This window comes from Polyodon spathula, unplaced genomic scaffold, assembly GCF_017654505.1.
Source record: "Polyodon spathula isolate WHYD16114869_AA unplaced genomic scaffold, ASM1765450v1 scaffolds_1634, whole genome shotgun sequence".
NCBI lineage: Eukaryota > Metazoa > Chordata > Actinopteri > Acipenseriformes > Polyodontidae > Polyodon > Polyodon spathula.
Genome location: NW_024473110.1, coordinates 1 through 15,957, shown reverse-complemented (window position 1 = coordinate 15,957; position 15,957 = coordinate 1). Strand labels below are relative to the sequence as shown.

The 15,957-nt window shown below is 44.9% G+C and overlaps 1 long non-coding RNA gene across 1 annotated transcript; it reads left to right on the top strand.

Annotated features, from left to right (window-relative positions):
• Nucleotides 1-8,808: 8,808 nt before the first annotated feature.
• Nucleotides 8,809-15,392, top strand: LOC121309999. Its single transcript, XR_005948722.1, has 2 exons — nucleotides 8,809-9,380; nucleotides 15,292-15,392. It is a non-coding gene; the product is annotated as an uncharacterized LOC121309999 (long non-coding RNA).
• Nucleotides 15,393-15,957: the final 565 nt, after the last annotated feature.

The following is a 15,957-nucleotide window of genomic DNA, read 5'->3' as shown; positions in this document are numbered from 1 at the left end:
GTCACATGATGAGAGGGTTAACTTCAGGCGATCGTAGTTCCAGCTAGGAGTCACACACTGGTCTTTGGAAAGCCCCGAGTCTACTTTTAAACAAGCCATGAACCAGGAAGGTGGCTGAGTAACGTGCGTAAACTTCGGTGTGCTGATGCCCCAGAATGAATGGGGCTGAGTTTTAAGAGTTAAAGCAAGTCACCACTTGCTTGTAAAGAAAATTCCTAAGGATTGTTTTTGAGAATAGCAGTTCTTAAAAAAAACAAAAAACAAAAAAAACAAACAAACAGCTAAGTCCAGAGTAAGAATAAAAGTTGAATTTAAGAAGATTCTTAACGGAACAGAAATAAGAAGGCAGCAATCTATACATGTTTGAGAACATTTAATCAACCCAAAGAACAGACTTGATATTCCAGTTGACTTGAAACTTAAAACATATTCTGCCATTTGACTTTTGTGCTGGTATTGTAGGCACCGTTTAGACCCACTTTGCATTATGTTTCCCACATTGAATTTGAATGTAAAGCTACATTTAAAAATATTTTTCTATTAGCAGGGGTGTATGATTTTTGGAGAAATAAAAAAAAAAAAAAACCCTTCTTGTCCAAGGGACAAAATGCTGGAAAAATCTACTTGCCCCCTCCCTGTCGCACAAAACACACATACAGCAAAGTAGAATATAACTTGTAGGATTTGGGTTTTATTTAACAGTAAACACAATCAATCAATTAGTGATTAACAGGGGCATATCTAGCCTTGTAGATTGACTGGTTTATTATATTCTTCAAGGTACACAAAAGGTTCCCTGTGGCCCTGCCTCACCTCAACACATTTAGAACATAATTCAAGTAAATGTTCCTTTCAGTGCAGTTTGCAACACTTTCTAGTAAATTTAACATACCAAGGGGTAGATGTACTAAGATGGGCCAGTCGCAATGCAAATATACCGCAATTCCTACTGCATTGTACACATTGGTGTACAATGCGAATAAAGGGTTATTTTAAATTGAAACTAAATGATTTTAGGGGGTTTTATTTTATTTTTATTGTTATTTTTAACTTCGTCTACTAGTAACCTAGACATTGTGAGGACGAGATTCGGAATTCTTTTTTTTTTTTTTTTTTTAATTTGTTATTGAAACAGATGGTAAGTTTAGTGAAACAGAAAACAAAAATTTAGTCCTGAAATGAAAACTGTTGTTATAGTGCTCTTCTTTAGTTTTCCTAAATATATGTATTTAGATGTCTTGACAGCGTTTGAACAGCAGATTTGCAAAAAATAACAATTTTATAAGCACTTCTACTTAGAACCACCAGACACGCCATTTTGACGCGTATTCCAATACAGTAACATTTTGTTGTTGTATTTTCTATAGCCTACAATAGTGAGAGAGAGTCATTTTTGCCACACCTTTAGATTTGCCCACAGCAATGTCAATGGAGGTGCGCTGTTTCCACAGAAGCACTCTGCTGCAGGGCCACGCCTTTATAGCCAACTATATTATGTTCCCAGAATTAGAACTGGTTACTGTGCCAAATATAAGAATATCTAAAATATTTAAGTACAGAAGGCTTGATTGACATCGAAAAAAAACACACAACTTGCACTATTTGCTTAACACAAGATAAACTATTTGCACTCCAATAAGGACATGAAATCAAGCTTGCAAAGAAACAAACAAAAAAAACCCTGCAGCATTTGGACAGGCAAGCGTGCGCAATTCAATGCAACAACCACAACAAACAATTCATTCAGAATGAATAATATTAGCAGGAGCGTGTACATTTAAACTTCATCCACCATTAATTAATTGACCATAATATTGTAATGTTCTGTTTGTTTAAAGCAATTGTCCAGTACAACAAAAACAAAAAAATACAAGACGTCGGTTTCAACTTCAACTGCAAGCTGAGTAGCAAAAAAATATGCCCATTTAAATAATATCCAAGTTAGCCGCCCAGCAAGAAAAACACAGTTGTATAATTTTATCTCACCCGTTTGAGAGGTGTAGCAATGAGATGTGAAGTTTAGCGTCCAAATTAAATCTTAATTTTTCTCATTAGTAAGATAGGTACGCAGCGGCAGTGTAGTGAATCATAAAAGCATGCTCAGTGAAACAGAACAAGTCAGTTCTCCCTGAACTAAGTTAACCTGATCTTAACTGAACTTGCTTTCTTTGAGCGCTAATACAAACTACTGTATTGATAAAGAAAAGTAACAAACAAGCAACAGTGATCAAGCCTCAAAACTAGGCAGTCCCTCACAGCGGACCTGCAGGTGCGTTGCTAAGTACTGTATTTGATCTTGCCTCGCACACTGAATGCATGCCTGCACAGGGCTCCCCTGGGTCCTAAACCTTGCTAGGTACAGATGGGAATTGCAGTAACCACACAGCGGCCATGACTTTTACAAAGGTTTGCTGACAAGGTTGTTTTTTTTTTTTTCTTTTTTACTTGAGTATTAGTACCCCACCAACTTCAGGATTGTGTTTTTTTCATTACATTTCTCGACTTCTAATTGAGCAAATACGGTAACACACAGTAGATCATGGTCCTGTAGGGATGCTGTGAGGTATGACACAGGCCCGGTTTTTGGGATGGAACCGCAAAACAGTCTCGCGTTTTTATTGGTCCATGTCTGTCACATGAATATGTCGTCACACGAGTGGAAAAGATTGCAGGCATTTTTAACATTGGGATCAGAGAAAGAGAGCGAGAGATCTACTTTCCACAACCTTTCAATTAAAATATAATGTGGTATTTTGCTGTACTAATATAACAAACTATGGGTTATTACTTTATATGAATTATCATGTTATGCACAAATGTAGGATTTGTTTTTTTTTTTCTGTAGTGGTGTACTTTTTTTGTTTCAAATAGCATACATCTATAATCGTTTGCTCGATGTATTTTAATATCAAATATATACACTGTTGCAGTTTTGTTACAGTATACATTAGTTTATCTCAAATGTAATCACAGTTTTAAATACAGACTGCTCCTGTTTTCATTTATGTCCCGAATTCTGGGCCACTTTGCTTTTCAGATAACGTCCCAAATTCTGGGCCGCTTTGCTTTTCAGATAACGTGTATAAAAATCTGATTATCTATATGAGGATGGTGCTATAGTATTCTTAAAGTTTTGCAGCAATTCGCATGATCATGTAAGAGTGAATACCATTAAATATAATGCCAGTCGTAAACGTAGAAAATATGAAAGCAAATAAGACGGCAACAATGGCAAAGCCCTGCATTCTATTCTGAAAAACTAAGGTAAGGTAATGCGCTCAAGGCGGAGCTTTCCCGAAGTAAGCTAAATTCATTCTGTATTTCATTATTGTTTAGCATTCTGTGGCTTATGGTCTGGACCACTCGGTGCAGTGACGTCACAGTGGTCCGGAACACTCGCACCATTCAGTCAGTGGTCCGGACCACTCAAGCTGTCGATGTTATGTTCCGACTTCACAGTTTCCTTTTCAATTTCTTTATTTGCAATTATGTTATTTTACAAATACGTATATTACGGTAGGACATGTCAGTGTTAAGGTTTATAATAATAAGTACAGGGGTGTGACAGGATGAGCAGTGGTGACGTCAGGCCAGATGCAGGAACTGAAAACAAAGGCAAGTACTGCAATCCAAAAGATGCGATATCCAAGTTAGCCGCCCAGCAAGAAAAACACAGTTGTATAATTTTATCTCACCCGTTTGAGAGGTGTAGCAATGAGATGTGAAGTTTAGCGTCCAAATTAAATCTTAATTTTTCTCATTAGTAAGATAGGTACGCAGCGGCAGTGTAGTGAATCATAAAAGCATGCTCAGTGAAACAGAACAAGTACAGTTCTCCTCTGAACTAAGTTAACCTGATCTTCATTGCACTGAGTGGTCCGGACCACTGCCGCTGTACTAATTTCACAGTAAAGCACTTTAAGTAAAAACATTTACTATCATGCATATATGTAGGCTATATATTATACCAGAACGTTGTAAAACAAGAACATATTTACCTTATGTAAAAGATAACGTTTCTGGAAGTGTAAAATCAATTTTCAAAATACACATGATAATGGTAACGGGCCCCAAGCATATTATTATAAATGGTGACCTGCATTTAAACCTGCAGCTCTCTGCACTCCATGGGTGTACACAGGGCTCCCCTGGGTCCTAAACCACTCCTGCTAACTGTGTGTTTTCAGTTCCTGCATCTGGCCTGACCTCACCACTTGTCATCCTGTCACACCCCTGTACTTATTATTATAAACCTTAACACTGGCATGCATTACTGTAACATACATATTTACAGACCACTGTGACTGAGTGGTGCGAGTGGCCCGGACCACTGTGACAGTACACTACACACCGTTGGTTTCATAAAGACATTCTGTCTGGAGACATGACTTCTTTTTTTTTATATCTTGCAAATAACACTGCAGAATTAGGAAAGAAACAATTGAGAGGATTAATTATGTGTTTACATTAAAAGGGGCACTATTTAAATTACAATCAGGTAATACATAGCAGTGAACCTGTTTTAGAGCAACAAGTCAGTTAACATGCCTTTATCAGTGTAAACTTAATTTGTAGAGCACTGTACATAGGATTACTCTCACATGACATTGCTGGACTGTTTCATATTTGTTATTGTAAATGCCAGCAATAAGCTAAATAGGTATTTTTCAAAACACCTTTATTTGTAGACAAACTACTGTGTTAGTGGAAGACTGTAAGTAACTATGCTGGACATTTGGTATTCTGAACTGTTATAATATAATTCTTAGGTTTTCCTGCATATTTTAATGCCAGCAATGAGCCAAGTGATGTCTATAACCATTATGACAGGTTTGAAGTGTCTCCAGGTGCTTTACTTTCTATTACAGCAACAAGTCATAATAATATTTATTACATTTCCAAATCCTACCCTATTCCTCAATGTGGTGGAGGGGTGGCCCTGGGTGTCTGCCGGCAATGTACAGCAGGTCCAACCAGGCTGAGAAGGCGCTAGACACCCAGCTAAATAGGGAGGTACCGGTCCTAGAGGCCCAGCAAGCCAAGGGCCGGTCAAGCATCAGCTACGACAGCGAAACAAACGGGCCCCAGTACCCTGCACGTCCCTGCGCCCGTTCTACGGCGGCGGAGCGATCAGGGCAAGGACGAGGAGCTGCTAAGAATCTCAGGTAGTAGGCCGTCTTCAGGAAACCGACCACGGAAACGTATCACCAACGTCGACAACTCCACCTTCAACGCCATGACCATGTCGAGGGAAACTGACCTGGCAACCGTCATCGCCGAAAAGGCCAACATCAGGTGCGACATCCTCAGCTTGTGCGAGACGAGGCGTCGAGAACCGCTGCACGTGCGCTGGGAAGACGGGTCGACAGTCGCTCTAGGCTCCGGCGAGGGGAACAGGACTGTCGGCGGCGTCGGTTTCATCGTCTCCAAGCTATGGGCTCCTTTCATAGACGAGGTCGACCTGACCAACTCCCGAGTCGGTGTGCTCACGCTGCTGCTGCCCAACAAGACCACCATCCGCATCATGCAGGCCTACGCGCCAACGGCAGCTGCAGACGACGACGACGACATTGAGCTGTTCTACAAGGCAGTCGAAGCGGCCATCGCCCATCGAGCCACATACCACATCCTGATGGGCGATTTCAACGCCAAGGTGGGCCGGGGGCTGGACAATGAGCAGTTCATTGGCCCGTCCGGCAGCGACGACCGGAACGAACGGGGCGAGCGGCTGGCAGCAATGGCCGAGTACAACCGGCTCTACATCGGCAACAGCTTCTTCCAGAAGCGCCTCGGCCGCCGCTGGATGTGGCTGTCGCCCAATGGGGCGACCAAGAACGAGATCGACTACATCCTCTGCAGCCACAGGCACATCCTCCAGGATGTCTCGGTCATCGGGAAGGCGTTCTGCACTGGCAGCGACCACCGACTGCTCAGGGCCAAACTGGCCATCGACGCCATGGTGGAGAAGCGCGCATTGGCAGCCAGCAACAAGACACAGCGACAGCGGCAGTCCAACACCGACCCGACCGTCTTCAGGCACATCGTCAACAACACCAACTGGTCGCAGACCGACGACGACATCACCAACGACTACGACCAATTCGCGAACAAGCTCCGGTCAGCACGCGATGCAGCTGCAAAGCCGAGCACCAACAACCAAGCCAACCGAATATTGGACAACACCAAAGTCTTTCTTCAGAAAAGGCGGCAAATGCGGGCAGACGGCGCAGACCACGTCGAGTATGGCCTACTCTGCAAGCTGATCCGGGCACGGCTCAAAACCGACCTGGAGCAGTACAAGAACAAGCGCCTGCTAGCAGCCGCCGATGAGCGAAAGAGCCTGAAGAAGTGCAGACGGCTGATGCAGCAGAAACGCAGCCAGATTCCGGCACTGAAGACAGCCGACGGGCGGACGACCAGATCCCGATCGGGCATCGAGGCCGAATGCAGCCGCTTCTACTGCGACCTCTTCGCTAGCAAAGTCCCAGTCGACCCGCCCGACCTGCAACACGACACACTGCCAGCCATTCCGTCGGTGCTTATCAGCGAGGTCCAATACGCGATCGAGAAGACCGAGAAGGACCGAGCACCCGGGCTGGACGGCATCGAGATCGAGCTGTTCAAGGAGGGCGGACAGACGCTATGGGCAGCCTTGGCCAGCCGTTTCAGTCGCTACTTTGCGCAAAGAAAGATCCCGGACCAGTGGAAGACGGCCAGGACAGTGCTGCTGTATAAGAAGGGCGACTGCGAGCAGCTCAGCAACTACCGGCCCATCTGGCTCCTGTGCACCACTTACAAGATCTTCACCAAGGTGCTGCTCAACCGACTGGCCAAGCAGTTAGACGAACAACAGCCACCCGAACAAGCCGGCTTCAGGGCTGGCTACAGCATCATGGACCACATCCATGTGCTGAACCAACTGCTGGAAAAGAGCCGCGAGTACAAGACCCCCTTGGTGTTCGCCTTCGTCGACTACGAAAAGGCCTTTGACACAGCCGAGATGAACGCCGTGCTACTCGCCCTCCAACAACACGGCATCGGTAACGAGTATATAGCCCTCTTGCAGGAATTGAACAGTGGCTGCACCACCGACATCAACCTATTCGACTGACCACTGCGCATCACAGTCGGCCGTGGGGTCAAGCAGGGTGACCCGATATCGCCCAAGCTTTTCACCGCCTGCCTGGAGCACGTATTCCGCCAGCTCAACTGGGACAACACCGGCATCAAGATCAACGGCCGATGGCTCAACCACCTGCGCTTTGCCGACGATATCGTGCTGATCGGCAGTTGGGTGATCAACATGGCCAAGACCAAGTGGATGCGAAATGCACAGGTCGCCGACAACACCATTCACATCGGCCAGAACCAAATCGAACAGGTCGACAGCTACATCTATCTGGGCCAAGAACTGACGATGGAGCACAAGAACAGCCGCGAGCTAGCGCGCAGACGGAAGGCCGCCTGGATCAGCTACGCCTCCAACGCAGAGGTGGTCAACAACATGGGCAACAACATGACCCGGCGCGCCGAATTGTTCAACAGCACCGTGCTGCCGGCGATGCTTTATGGCGCAGAGACATGGTCGCTGACTGCGGCCGACCGGCTGAAACTGGCCGTCACCGAACGGGCGATCGAGCGCCGGATGGTTGGCGTCAAGCGGACGGACTGGATCAGCAACGAGCAGATGCGGCAGATGACCAAGGTCAAGGACGCGGTCGAGTTGGCCGACAAGTCGAAGAAGCGCTGGGCCGGCCACCTGGCAAGGAGGACCGACGGCCGATGGACACTGGCCGTGACTGAATGGCTGCCACTCGACATCAAAAGACAGCTCGGTCGTCCAGCCACTCGGTGGAGAGACCAGCTCCGACAAGAAATGGGACAGAATTGGATGTGCCTGGCACGAGACCGAAAGTCTTGGGTACTCCGCTGTGGTCTGCGTCGACCAGACTAATAGCTGGCGATGATTAACAGACCGATTGACGATTGACGATTGACATTTGCTTATTTTAACTACCAACATTATACTTATGTTCAAATGCCCTTGTTAATTATTAATATGTTAATAAAAAGTGGGAACAAATGGAATTGACCATTTTTGAAAAATGGAATTTGGTATTCCCAAGAATGGAACAATTAGTAGCCCTAAAGATGGTTACAATTGAAGGCAATGCAGATGCCAGTGTTTTATGCAGTAATATAAAAAGCAATTTTACTCAGGCCACCAGTTAAACATGCTGTCTATATCTATGATAACAACCAACATGGCTGCAAAATCAGAGGCAGAGCCACAATAAATGTCTTGATTAAATTTAAAGTAAATTGTAAAATTGTTGAGATACGTGTGTTGGAATATTGATTCAAAATTGTATAATGCAACAAAAATATATTAAAAGGGTTAATGCATGGTCGAAGGTTTCTCACTGATAATTTACCCTTTCTCAGTCAAAACGGCAAGTTTCTCAGTATCTAAAAAGCTTAGAGGGAACTTTGTATATATGTATTTTAAAAACTGCAGTTAATTATTGTTGGTTGTAGTTGCTATTTTCATACTGCTGATCTGGAGTCAGTTTATGGAATACGTGTGAAAACTGCCTTTCTAGCACAGCAGTATCACCTGAAATTGCAAAAGTCTGACTTTTACACCCTTTTGTCTCATACAGGTTTTTATAGTTTTTTTTTTTTTTTTTTAAATAAGATTTAAATTGCAGATTTTGTTTTAGAGATTGCATCAATCTCTAGTTGAAAATCTTTATTAATATTATTATTCCTAGAATGGTAAAGCACAGTGTTATTTTTTTTAGATTTGTCGTCAACTGAAGCAGATCACCAGTCACTTTGGAGCCATTGTATAGCTAATGTATAGATAGCAACACGTGGCTAATAGTTTGGGGTGAGTGAAAATGTTAGAATTTTAAAAGAAATATGAACTAGACCCATGGGTTAATATATTGGTCAAAGAACTATTTTTATGCAGTACCTTGGCATCATTCAGTGTGGTAAAGATGAAGAGTATTTTAGGAAACATGGATAAACTAATGCTGTTTTTTTTGTTTTTGTTTTTTTTTCAGGTTCTGCTCAGCTGCATTTAATTACAGCTAATCAAACTACTGACCAGTGTAAGGTATTACTGAATTGTAAAGTCACAAATCTTTCCCAGAACAACACCAACAATATGATTCTTACATGGAACTTTAATGAAGAGAGGATCTACTATTTTGATGCTACTAAAACAGTAAAGGGTGCTGTTGTAGTAAAAGATATATCAGAATTAGGAAATGGAAATGCTTCTTTGTGTATAGAAAAACCTCGCAGTGGAAGATATACGTGTTCAGTAACGGAGATAAGTACATCGGGGCGGTCAACGTTTTATCTGGAAGGTACTTGTTTTTTGTTAATTATATTAAATACTAAAATGAGACACCCACTGTTTACTAGGACAGTGCAAGTGCTCAGAGTTTCAAAATATACTGGGAGATGTATTTTTTTGTTGAGTTTAAGCAGAGGTTAAGTCTTGCCCAGGACTACAATCCCACAATTCACTGCAGATAACACATTTCTCTTTCAATTCAGAGATGACCACCACTACATTAGGTATGGGATATTCCTGCCCTTCGGGTAGGTATTGCTGTGCTCTCTATACCACAGCTGCCGAAAGGCCCCTTCCTGGGATGACGCACTCAGTCCCACCTTCCAAGGTAATAAAACCGTCACTCTCATGAAGATCCTCCTTTTTCCCTCAAGACGGTATGGTAAGACCTCTGTGTTGAGCTGAGCGTGTTGATTCGAGTTAGTTGTATTTCCCCTGCATTCGTGCTGAAAGCTAAATTCCTAGAATCAATGATTTAGAAAGACAGAGTCCTTTTTGCCTTTCTGCCCGCTTGCGTGGTTGGCTGCTTTCTTTTATCTGTCTGTCGTGCGTGAGCGACTGCCTGTGCAGTCATCCGTGAATGATCGTCTTTTCTTTCTGAGAGTACACGTGTCTTCCTCGGGGCTAGGCCTTGCCGGATCCCCGCTATCAAGTAGACCCTGCCGGCCGCACAGGCCCGCCACATCGGTGAGTCTGGCCTTGTAACAAACAGTGTACTGTCTCTCCCTTGATTATCTTTTTACAGTGTTTTATTGTCTGCTTAAACTCGCCCACTGTGGCTTCGGCTCTGCGTCCCCCCCTGGTACACGCTACGCGCTGACCAGGTGTGTGTGTTGATCACGGGGTTAGGGTAGGCACATTGCGTAGTGGCCTCCCTGGTGCTCCGGTACCACGCTGCACGCATAGCCTGTGATATATATTACCTTGGGGCACAGGTGCTTGGTATAAGTGGCACACGGTGCCCAGCGCCTCAGCGGTAGTGCACAATGGCGCTACACAGTACGCAGTGCACTTAATGCCCTCAGTACTCAGTGTGCGCAGTGCTTGATTTGCACAGTGCACATAGTGTATGGTACCTGGTATGCACGGCGCTTGGAACGCATGGTGCAAGCAGTGCGTGCTGCGCTAGCTGCACAGACACTTCTCAACCTAGCGTATAGCTTGCAGTGCTGCACAGTACCCAGTGTAAACAGGAAACTCTGTGTGCATGGGGCCCAGCATACATGGTGCACGCGGTGTACGTAGTGCATGCTGCGCTCGTAAACAGGTACTACACTAGTGCTTTTAAGGTGCTGCAGTCCCAGTCCCCACAGCTCTGCTAGGTGACCTATGGCATCACCTTCAGGGCACGTCAGCAGGTAACCGAGCCCAATCAGCAGGCAGAGGGAATGCAGGTCGTGGTCAGTCCACAAACCAGCATCGGAGGTGTTTTCAGGGCAAGCACCCTAAACACTCACTCCAAACTGCCCAGCCTGAGCAACCCGAGCAGGGCCCTTGAATGCTGGCGCCCTCAGGCTGGCCCCCTTTTCGGCACAGCAGCTGCAGTACTGGTGAGCTTGCATCTCAGACTCCTGGGTGCTCGCCACAGTGCAAAACGGCTGTGCGCTTCAATTTCACTTGGGACCTCCTCTCTTTTGAGGTGTCACAAACACTTTTGTGACAGACCCTCTACAAGCCTCGGTACTTCAGAAAGAAGTGGCTGCCTTGCTGTGCAAGCGAGCCATTTGTCTCATAGACCCCATCTCCCACGGAGAGGGGTACTACTCAAAGTACTTTATGGTGCCCAAGAAAGACGGCGGCTTTCGCCCCATCCTAGACCTGAGTCTGCTAAACGGGTTCTTAAAAGAAAGAAGGTTCCGAATGCTGACACACTGTCACATCTTCCAGTTCATCCGTCCGGACGACTGGTTCACCACTGAGGACTTAAGGGACGCATACTTTCATGTTCCCATTCGTCCAGAGCACAGAAAATATCTGCGCTTTTCCTTTCAAGGAAGCGCATACAAGTTACATACATTATCAAAGTGTGTGGACGCTATCCTGGCTCCCCTGCGGCTGCCCGGTATCAGAGTAATAAACTTGACGACTGGTTGATCTGTTCCCAGTTGCAAGAGGGAGCACTGGCCTACATGGCGGTTGTGACAGAGCATCTGGTCAGGCTGGGCCTCACCATAAACGATGCAAAGAGCTGGCTTACACTAGTGCAGTGCACCACGTACCTGGGGCTTCGGCTGGACTCCATTACAATGCACGTATACCTGTTGGACGACAGGGTTGCAGCTATACAAGGGTGCCTCTCCCTGTTTCGACAGGGATCGCAGGTCACCCTCAGATTGTGCCAAAAACTACTAGGTCTGATGGCCGCAGCTGTCTCGGCCATTCAGCTGGATCAGCTTCGCATGGGCCCGCTGCAAGCATTGCTCAATGCATTTCACGTCGACGTCAAATGCGACAGACACCATCGGCTGACTGAGTCTTACACATGCTCAGCAGCCCTCAGCTGGTGGAGGGTTCGCTCTCATCTGTGCAAAGGTGTGCAAATGGGAGTAGTACTGAACCCCCAAGTGGTGACGACAGACGCCTCCAATATGGGTTGGGGAGCAGTCTGGGAAGGCAGAGGAGTACACGGATCCTGGTTGGAATGCTGGACATCCCTGGACATCCACATGCTGGAGTTGCAAGTGGTATTCCTTACTCTCCACCACTTCCTCCCAGTGCTGAGCGGTACACATGTGCTGATCTGGACAGACAGCACAACAGTGGTGGCATATGTCAACGACCAGGGAGGCCTACGGTCCCTGGTGTTTCATCGCATGGCTTTCAAGCTGTTGATATGGGCTCAGAGGAATCTGCTGTCCTTATGGGCGACGCACATTCTCGGAGTAGTGAACTGGGCAGCGGACCTTCTCTCCAGGAGCGGCCCGCATCCGTCGGACTGGCGACTCCACCCTCAGATGGTATTGCGCATTTGGGAACGGTTCTGGAAGGCGCGGGTCGATTGCTTCGTTGGAGATGACACATTTCCCCCTGTGGTACTCCCTCCACCACTTAGGTGGTCCATTTGGCGTAGACGCCCTAGCGCACAAATGGTCGTAAGCATTTTTTTACTCTTTCCTGCCTATACAGCTGCTCCCGGCTTTTCTCGAAAGTCCGGTAGAGAAAGTGTCAGTTCTCCTAGTGGCTCCCAAATGGACCAGGAGAATATGGTTCTCAACTCTGCGCCAGCTGCTGCATGGCCAGCCCTGGGAGAATCCACTTTGTTTGGATCTCCTTAGTCAGGCGAAAGGGGCAGGGATGTAATAACATCAGAACAGTTACCCGGAACCGAGCAGGTTACACCTATGGGTCTGGCCCCTGAAAGGGACCACTGGCTAGTCCTAGGGCTGTCGGACACGGTTGTGGGAATGATGCAGAGCGCTAGGGCAGACTAGGTCTTTGTATACCTATAAGTGGAAGTATTTTCAAGCTTGGTGTCTGGCTGGGAACCATGACCCCATCATTTGCCCTATGCCAGTCATTTAGCAGTTTCTGCAAGAACTGCTCGATGCTGGAAGGTCACCTTCCACCTTGAAGGTGTATTTAGCGGCTATCTCTGCTTGCCATGCCCCTGTAGATTCTGTGTATCCGGGTGCACATTTTTTGGCTACCCGTTTCCTTAAAGGCGCTCTGCGATTACGCCCTCCTAGGAGGACTGTTCTCCCTGAATGGAACCTTAATATTGTGCTAGAGACTCTCATGAAGGCCCCGTTTTGAACCCTTACACTCCATAGAGCTGAAATACCTGTCTGTGAAGACAGCCTTCCTCTTGGCTATCACCTACTGCTAAGCAGGTCAGTGAGCGGGTCATGCGTATTTGGGAAGATGGCAGCAGGGTGTCAATGCACACCAACCCTGCTTTCCTCCCTAAGGTTATTACAGCCTTCCACATTAATCAGTCTGTGGAACTGGAGTCCTTTCATTCACCTCCGTTTGCGGCAACGTAGGATGAGAGATTGAATTTCCTCTGCCCAGTGTGGGCATTGAGATGCTATGCACATAGGACAAGAGCTCTGCGTCAATCTGACCAGCTCTTCGTCTGTCACGGGACACAGACCCTAGGACAGCTCCTAAGCAGCGTCTGTCTCACTGGATTGTGGACACAGTCTCGATTGTGTGTATGGTGCTAGCTTGCCCCCACCTAGTAGGGTTGCCGCACACTCCACTAGAGGGTTGGCTACATCTTGGGCCCTTTTCAAGGGAGCCTTGATGTCTGACATTTGTACTGCGGCTAGCTGGGCTACGCGGAATACTTTCTCCAGGTTCTACCGTATTAATGTGATAGACCCAGCCTTACAGTCTGTAGGCACAAGGGTCCTTGAGGGTGTAAGTTCACACTGCTAGCCTCTGGGTTAGACAGTTGTGCGTCCCTCATGTGCTGTCGTTCCTTCTCCCTCACGACGGCTTTGGTATACATTATCCCATACCTAATGTAGTGGTGGTCCTCATGGGTTCGATGGAAAAAGAGGAGGAACTTCCTGTGAGTGACGGTTTTATTCCCTCGGTAGGCGGGACTGTATGCGTCATCCCAGGAAGGGGCCTTTTGGCAGCTCTGGTATAGAGAGCTCAGCAGTGCCTGCTTGAAGGGCAGGAATATCCCATACTTAATGTAGTGGTGTTCGTCTTCTCTTTCAGGGAACCAGGGTTATGGTAAGTTCTGTGGAAACGAGCAAAGTAAAAAAAAAAAAAAAAAAAAAAAGCCAGGAAGTTAAATAAAAACGTTTAAAAGTATAAAAGAAAAAGTAAGACAAGTAAATCGCAGATAAGTATGAGTGTTTTTTGTTAGTTTGATCACAACAGGTTCTATATTAAATCACATTATTACTGAATACCTTAAAACATGTAACAGGAAATAACTTGGATTTTCCAAGTATCAGCACAGCCCTACTATTAACAGCAGCGGCAAAATTATTCAATTACCAAATTCCCAAGTAAGGCTATGTATGGTAACTTGCTGTAATTTAATTCCTTAAAAACAAAATTGCCCGATATTGAAGTGTATAGCTATGGCCAAAAGTTTTGCATCACCTAGAATTTTAGGATTGAGACATAATAAAGAAAAGAAAGATAACATAATTTAGATATTTTATTTACATCATGTAATCAATGAAGCTACTAAATAATATTGCAAATGTCTATCAGAAGCCATAATAGTAGTATCATATTTCATGTTGGTTTTTCAATTTTTTCTTTTGTCAGTTTTTCATTGATATATGGAAAACTACATAGTGGTTACTGGCTCCAGGGATCAGCTTATTTTGCCACCCCAGCACATCAGCGCTTTATTATGTCCAAGTTGTGCCTCAGTCTTTGAATAAAATGTACACTTGGCGACACTAAAAATGGCTAAAACAGTATAAAAGGACATGTTGCACTTATTAGCCTAAATTTCAGTTGAATAATATATCAAGATCTGTATGTTTCAGGGTATGTTGAAGGGTAGTGTTGCAGTCAAGACAGGGTCATGGCGGGAATAGCAGACGCAGGAGACAGATGCAGTACTGTGCTTTGAGCGCACTTTTATTAGCTCCTATTTTATATAAGTATATAAATTGGCAAATAATTTAACAATTGAGCTTCACCACATTCATATTTTATTGACTTGGATATTGTTTTAATACCCCCTTTCTGCTAACCACACAGTTTTATAAGTGCAGAACATTTGCATATATTGCAGCTAGAATGGAAGGTTGGTTTTGTTTCTACACAATATTACAGTTTATACTGGTTGTGATTGAAAACAAGGAGGGCTTGCAGGTAAGTTAACCAGAGTACTAGATCAGGGAAAATAAAATTTTAGGCAGGAGTATGACTGCCTTGGTGACTTGTAATAAATGTATTAAGCAATCATTACTTTTTAATCTCTACTTTTTTGTCTTAAGCAGCAAAGGATTTATTTCCTAAAGAAGCATTTACAGCCTACTGCATACTGTATGCTGGGATTCTGCTTTGCGTCATTATTCAGATGATCTTTTCATTTTTACGTGAGTATCATTTTAAACCATTTATCTGTGTTCTCCTTATCGAGACTTCCAGCAGCTTCCTCAACAACAAAGCTTTCTTTTAAAAATCCTGAATAAAAGTGTGATTCATTACTTATTTAAAGAATGCTTTTCCAAACTGGATTACCCACTCAACCTGTTACTGTTTTTAAATACATTGCAAAGCATCTTGATCATTGTCTGAACATTTGAATTCATTTTACAATTCTAACACATACAGCTTTACAATGAAGTGTATCTTCACACCACCTGTACAATAGCACCACCTGTCTATAGTGACTGTTCTGATGTTATTACATCCCTGCCCCTGCCCCCATGTTAAATTACCATAGGAATATACTATGGCACAATTAAAAATACTGGAATTTTTTTGTTGTGACCCAAAATATTTGAAAAAATGTTATAGGTCTGCGTAAGGCAAAACAGAAAGACCGGTCTAGCGGTAAACCTGTAGCTCCAGATTTTTTTCTGGGCCTCTGGAGTACGGTTATGCAAAAGGTATTGGCCCCTGGAAAGGGCTTCATTCTGGTTTTTAAAATATCCTTGCAA